General features: G+C 33.5%; 1 protein-coding gene and 1 pseudogene across 1 annotated transcript in view; one reads left to right on the top strand and one right to left on the bottom strand.

Annotated features, from left to right (window-relative positions):
• The window catches only part of LOC139494445 (uncharacterized), a 251,359-nt gene that overhangs the window by 211,226 nt on the left and 32,084 nt on the right, over positions 1 to 8,049 (bottom strand). The window lies entirely within an intron of this gene.
• Positions 1,119 to 7,259, top strand: LOC139494440 (uncharacterized; annotated as a pseudogene).

The raw sequence follows: 8,049 nt of genomic DNA, 5'->3' as shown, positions 1-8,049 counted from the left end.
ATATATAGGTAATAGTAGGCCAAGTGCGAGTTAATGATCAATATATAAATAGTGAGCAGAAAAAAATACAAAGTAATGCTAATGTTAAAAGCAAACATATTATCTTCGTTTCCTACCTCGATATTATTTAACTAATCTGTAATTGAGAACACCTTTCGGAATTTCGGGTTCACAATGCTCTTCAACTTCGTACTTCATAAAACTTATGTTTAAGTTTAAGCGTTATTGATGTTTTTTGTTGTTAACGAAACATGCATCAAGTGTTAAACATGAAAATCAGTGATGAGGTTATTAGTTCTTATGTTCATACCGATAAGAAAATATTTCGAAACCTCGATAATATCATTTAGAACTTTAAAACACCTGCCATTCTGTACAAATAAAAGGATGTGCACTGGGTTATATGTCAACGATAAAACACTATACAACTACATTTTTTATCCTGATAATACACATTTACAAAAATAATTAAGTCTTTTTTTCATGATAAAACAATCCAACGACAAAATTTACCAAGAGACATTGAGAGGGCAAAACACATTTTTCAACAGTAGAAATCTAATACGTAAAAACTATCACGATGGTATGTATATATCACCTAATGGAGTAGCAGATTTCAGGACAGCATTTTGCCCAGTCATTTATGTATGAACTTATATGTACATAACGAACGGTACATGTTGGTTTGGTTAACAAACTGTGGTAAAAGGCTCATCGTATTGGCTAGTTTCAAATTCATACTGTAGGCGCAGTAATCAAGACGTCTCGTCTCGAAATTGACGAGTTTGACTTGCTTGTCACATTGTGACTGTATGAATATTAAACATGTACTACGTTTCTCGTAGTATGCTACCGACACAAGTAAATTGAAAAAAAATCATAAATTTTTTTTTTCTATTCTTTTAAAGTTTTTTTGTTGGTTTGTTTAATTTAACAATGTATTGTCTTAAACAAAAAGGTAACGAATCAACCAACAAACAAGATATGTTCTAAACCTTGGCAAATCTGTGCTGTCCTTATCAGCTGATTAGATCATATACACGTAGACTGTTAGTATACATATTCCCCATTTCCATTCTCAATTTTATAGTACATGTTGTTTGTGAGATTTACACAGTATGGCATGGAATCTGGGCTTTTTACTTATATGGTGCATGCTTACCACATGTATCAACACAGAGTTACGAATTCCTAACGAGAAGCGACTTTTATTGACTGACCACGATTATGCTAATAACCAACAAATGCAGATGGATATTCAACTACTGACGGCAACAGTGAATCAGTTACAAACTACTGTGAATACACTAAATGCTAAGGTCATTAGCCAGGATAAAAAGATAACGACTTTTCAAAATAGTAAGTATTCATTTAAAAAATACTTTCTTTGAGTCAAACTGTATGGCCATTCTGACATGCGAAAGTAAAATGAGCAAAAAGCTCGACATGAAGCTATTATATCGATTGTAATAGGACATATGCAGTCTTTGTATACTAGTAGGTCGAAGCGTACGAAAATACATAAATATTACATTTGAATCGGAAACATTTTCATATAACATAATCTTCAAATCAAAATGGCTGATTTCGAACGTCTAGATGTTAAAGGGATACTATCTTCGAAAAAAGGAAAAAAACTAGAATATTATTTGTTTTGTGCAATCATTACTGAAAATGAAATAGTAAAATAACATTTGCTTTTAGCAGCCAGTTTGGTTCAGTTTGGTCAAAATAAGCAAAGAAACATTGCTAATAAAATATTAACTTTCAAGTGAATAATTCGACCTCATTAAATCTGTATTCATGTGAAGTTCAATTGTATCTCTCAGCTAGAGATTGGTTACGCATGAATAAGGAGTGCTCAACTAGTAAGAGGAAAATGTTTCAACATTGGAAGTGAAAAAATTGAATTGAATGATTCGATCTACAATAAATTCTTCTTCTACAGGTAAAATTGATAATAAACATATTGTTTTGACCAATACTATAAAATCAAACAGGCATAGATTAATCTAAATGCACGTGTCCGCTATCTATTTATATCTATGTTGATGTTAACAACGGGTGATATTTACCTTCGCTAGTATATAAAAGGTCACCTCGGTGGTTATTATATGGCGACCTTACTAAAATACACATAAAATCCTGATGCAACATTTTGTGTGTATGCATCGAAAATTGTTCATTTAAGAGTTTTTATTATTTGGATATACGTTTTAGTATGCTATAAATTTTATATGAAAATTTATATCAAATCGGTTTACATGAATTTAACAGCTAGCGCCCTTTAACAAGTTCAATATCCCATATAAAACAAAATGAGAAATCATTGAGTTCGATCTTGTTGAATTTCTTGACCTACATAAAAGAGGGACGAAAGATACCAGAGGGACGGTCAAACTCATAAATCGAAAATAAACTGACAACGCCATGGCTAAAAATGAAAAGGACAAACAAACAAACAATAGTACACATGATATAACATAGAAAACTAAAGAATAAACAACACGAACCCCACCATTAACTAGGGGTGATCTTAGGTGCTCCGGACGGGTAAGCAGATCCTGCTTCACATGTGGCATCCGTCGTGTTGCTTATGAGATAACTCATTTAAAAGGGAGCCGTTTTCATAATAAGCAATCCTCAATTCCATATGGTTATTTTTGTTCGAATGTGTACCACAAAACGTCTGCAATTTTATATATGAATCGTTATATTTCTTCTGTTTCATGGTCCATGCTTGTTTAAAATGGGTAGACATTGTACATGTCAAAAATATTTGTTCATCTACTGATTCGTAGCATCAGTTATATATTGTCTCGGGGAGTTCTCAAAACGAACTACGGTCTAATCTTAAATCAACTAAAATGTCCTAATGTCTGCTGGGATTATGATTGTGTTACTAGTAATCTGTGTATTTTATAGATCCACCTGGTAGTACCTATGTCAGATGGGGATGAAAAGAGTGCCCAACAAATTCTACTGAAATGGTTTACTCTGGTATGATTAAAAACATTAGAAAAACACTTTTCATAGAGGTGTTTGTATTGTCGAATGCTGTTTCATTGACGTATATCACACATATCCATTTCAATTAAAATGCAAAGTATGGTATTTAAATGCATTTCATGTAGGTTTTTTTCAGGCCAACTTATTTTTCTTCTGTACATAATGTTGTTTACACTGTAATACTATTTTGTTCAACTGAATGTCCTTGCGGGGTAATGTACGATTAGGAGAAGACGATTTAACTTTCAATGTAGGGGTGGCTGTTTTTATGTGAAGAAATATATATTTCTACCTGTCGTAGTATTTATAAAGGCTTATTTTTTCGTGCTAACTTTATTTTCATTCTTGTTCATTCTGAGCAATTTTCCATTCGCTATCCTGCATTTAGATGGACAGAATATTCATTTGCCTTGGGAAAAGCTATTTTTTTAGTTATTACTAGGAAAGAATATTCATTTCCATAATCCCGTCCTCCACTCCCGTTCCTTACAAGAATGTTCTAATTTTGTCAAAGTTATACTCATTTGCGTGAGCAAGCATTCAAATGCACATATATGTGTAGCTTTTGTCAGTTATCATTTACCAGTAGACAAATAGAAAAGTGCACCTTTGTTTTCGCGGTTTAGGTCGTATAAAGACGCTATATATATATATACAACTCGTCTAACATCAACCCAACAATGTTAGATCTGTGAATTTGCTTTCGCAAATTTTTGGTTCTTCCCTCGCCGGGATTCGAACCCATGCTACTGTGATATCGTGACACCAAATCGGCTGCACTGCAGCCGTCCCGCTAGACCACACGACCACCTGGGCTCTCAAAAAAAGAGCTTTCGCTGGCCGTGTGTTACCTTTCCTCGTCAGTTTTAATCTAGCGGCGTACTACAGTACATGATATATAAGGCATGAAGATGTTATTGTTACAGATCAGCTAAATTATCTGTAGTAAAGGATCCTACAAATTAATGTAATATACAGTCACAGAAAATAATTATATTTATAAGTACGTCTGAGTCAGTGACAACTCTACAACAGATGTATCCATCGGATCGCCATCAATGATGGTGATACATGGCTGTGAACATAATGTATATACAACTCGTCTAACATCAACCCAACAATGTTAGATCTGTAAATTTGCTTTCGCAAATTTTTGGTTCTTCCCTCGCCGGGATTCGAACCCATGCTACTGTGATATCGTGACACCCAATCGCCCTGCACTGCAGCCGTCCCCCTAGACCACACGACCACCCGGTCTCTCAAAAAAGAGCTTTCGCTGGCCGTGTGTTACCTTTCCTCGTCAGTTTTAATCTAGCGGCGTACTACAGTACATGATATATAAGGCATGAAGATGTTATTGTTACAGATCAGCTAAATTATCTATAGTAAAGGATCCTACAAATTAATGTAATATACAGTCACAGAAAATAATTATATTTATAAGTACGTCTGAGTCAGTGACAACTCTACAACAGATGTATCCATCGGATCGCCATCAATGATGGTGATACATGGCTGTGAACATAATGTATATAAAACTCGTCTAACATCAACCCAACAATGTTAGATCTGTAAATTTGCTTTCGCAAATTTTTAGTTCTTCCCTCGCCGGGATTCGAACCCATGCTACTGTGATATCGTGACACCAAATCGCCTGCACTGCAGCCGTTCCGCTAGACCACACGACCACTTGGGCTCTCAAAAAAAGAGCTTTTTGATGCATTGAAACCGTTATTATCTTTTAATAATTTTCTTATATATATATATTCTGAAATTGAATTTATTGTGCAGAAAGTTTGAACTTTGCACTCGCAGTATGCTATACGAAAACATTTTCGACAGCTCTTTGAGGGGATCGCTGTGCCTCTTGCTAGTTTTTCAAGTAAAATGTCCTTATACAACGTATTGTATTTTCCGAGTTACTCTTTGTAGAACATACCTGTTAAATTTTCATATTTGTGACTTTGGTTTCGTCTGAAATTTGCTTGAAATATTTACATATGGGAGGGGAACAAGCACTTGTTAATCGATCAATATCAAATATTCTGCAAATCAAACTTCAATGCGTTCTTTCATATGACAGCAGGTCTAATGATATAGGAAGAGAGAAAAAGAGCTGTTTCCTCTTTTTCATGATAAACTTTAGTTGTCAATATCTGTGTCTTTTTTGGTCTCTTGTGGAGAGTTGTCTCATTGGCAATCATACCACATCTTCTTTTTTCTATTATTTGAACATCCAAATATGACAAGATGACTTATAAATCTTGTTCCTGACATACCTGATAAAAATGTATATGCCCAGTAAATGCCTCTTTACTCTAAAGAACACTTTTAAAATAAACATTTTGTTGATGCTTCTTTTAAACATTAAGAAAAATACATATTTATCTGAACATTAAAATATGGTATAAAAGTAAGTAGGTAAGTTGATAATTTATTATAGTGACATTGTAGTAAAAGTAATATTACATATTAATAATACAATGATTATTTTAAATAGCACTCGACCCGTAAAACCAATAAATCCTTTAAGGCTCATATTTTCAATAAAAAAAATTAATAATACTTGTAAAAAAGTTCTTTCCTTTAACAGAAAAATAAATTCAATTATTTTGGCTGTTTGTCTTTGATGAAGTGTGATCAAATTAGAAAATGTTCTATCATTAATGGAATTACTCTCAATGCTCACTGATTCCAATAGCATGTGTCCCTATTATTGTAAGCTTTGAAATTTTCGAAAAAACTAAGGATTTTCTTATCCCAGGCATATATTACCTTAGCCGTATTTGACACAACGTTTTGGAATTTTGGATCCTCAATGCTCTTCAACTTTTTACTTGTTTGGTTGTATAAATATTTTGATATGAGCGTCACTGATGAGTCTTTTGTAGACGAACCGCGCGTCTATCGTACTAAATTATAATCCTGGTACATTTGATAACGTTTACACCACCGGTGCCAATGCTGGTGGACGTTTCGTCTCCGAAGGTATCACCAGCCCAGTAGTCAACACTCCGGTGATGACATGAATATCAATAATATGGTTATTTTTATAAATTTCCTGTTTCCAAAACTTTGAATTTTTCGAAAAACTAAGAATTTTCCTATCCCAGGATTGATTAGTACCTTAGACGTATTTGATACAATGTTTTGGAATTTTGGATCCTCAATGCTCTTCAACTTTTTACTTGTTTGATGAGCGTCACTGATGAGTCTTATGTAGACGAAACGCATGTCCAGAGTACTAAATTATAATCCTGGTACATTTGATAACTTTTACAGTGTTGTAAGAAATGTGTCTCAATTTCGACAGTTCCGTCGTCGCACAAGGGACAGAAATGTTATCCAGGAGCTTCATTTCTAAATCGCCCAGTTGATGCGCACATGTAGTTTACCACAACGAAATTGTGCCATAACGTATCGTTCTTGTTTTTTTTTTATTTTTCATTTTGACATTAATTCAGTCTTGTACTTATTTTTTTTATCCTAATATAGGGTAAGTCCTTAATTTTGGGATAGTAGTAATTTTACCAGTCAAATCGTATTCACAGTATCTCATTTTTATTCGTTTTAAAAAGTTCAATGTTTCATACACTTACACTTTTCATAGCAACTGTCCGTGTTCACATAATGTAAATAGTGAATGACTGAAATTATTGATTCCCGTATTTAAAGTGTATCTGTTAGTGTTATTGTTTTATTATTATTTTGCATTTGACAAAACATTTGAAACATTTTAAACAAAATTATTGCTGAAAAACTACTAAAATTAATTTACAGGTATTGGTGGAGGGGACAGTTATGATAATGCAGGACGTAATTCGAATCCAATTTGTGTTCCGCATGACCCTGATCTGGGACAAGTTAGTCATGAATCAGCCTATGGAACAGTTTTTGGGATGGAATATGAAACTAATGTTTTTGGTAGTAATCTAGTAAACAAGGATGTACCATGCGCAGTCTGTCGTGTTAATTATGCATCGACAGTATTAATGATTCCTGGGAAATCGCATTGTTACCCTGGCTGGAAAATCGAATATAGTGGGAATCTAATGTCAGGACATTATGGACATGCTGGTGCTTCTCAGTACGTATGCGTTGATAGTAGTCCAGACGTATTAGAGGGTGGCGCACGCGATGACAATGGATACATTTTGTATGCAGTCAAGACTTATTGTGGATCACTTAAGTGTCCTCCTTATGTACAAGGCACTTTGTTCAAATGTGTGGTTTGTTCGAAGTAGAAGAATTCGTATCAAGGATCCTTGTTTTAAATTAAAAAAGGAATCATCAAATGAATATTTCTTGTTTTTACTCTAAAAGTATTATTTTATAATAATTTAATTTTGGATGTAACGCGTCTTCTGATTGGCTGACGTTATTTTGTTATCAGACCATATACATAATTTAGTCATGTCATCAACGTTTTTTTCATGGTTTTCTACGGTTTAAAATGGAATTTAGAATTAAATTATAAGAAATGACTACAATATTTTTTCTATCTATTAGAAATAACATAAAAAATGTGGTGCACACTGTTAAATAACCCGCTACGCGCGTTATTCAGTGTGCCCCAAATTTTTTATGTTATTTCTGCATAGACAGAAAAAATATTACAGTCATTCCTTAATTATACCAGTAGAAGATAAATATATATTGATGTTCATATCAGTAGAGCTCGTTTTTTAACTCACTCTGCACAACGGGTCAATGAAAAGATTTGTCAGCACTTATCGTCAGTGGTGTCTTCTGAAACTCTTCGACGAAACTTAACAAAATTTAAGTTCAAAACAACCAATGGGCTACTTAGATTATGAAAAGCATTCGATGATCATGTCGATCAACTAACATGACTGTTATGGCTATGAATTGGACATAAGGGTAAAATATAAGTAGTGTCGATAGTTGTAAGAACTGTTACAAATAGAGAAAATATGCCAGGTTAAACAAATTTAAAATTAAGTCAAACTTATCCTTATAGAAATACTAGTCTTTAAATATGATCTTTAAAATGTTATAAAGTCTTTTCTGTGCAAAAAT

Source organism: Mytilus edulis, chromosome 11 (genome assembly GCF_963676685.1).
Source record: "Mytilus edulis chromosome 11, xbMytEdul2.2, whole genome shotgun sequence".
Taxonomy (NCBI): domain Eukaryota; kingdom Metazoa; phylum Mollusca; class Bivalvia; order Mytilida; family Mytilidae; genus Mytilus; species Mytilus edulis.
The sequence above is the reverse complement of the archived record's forward strand: the minus strand, read 5'-3'. Positions and strand labels throughout refer to the sequence as shown.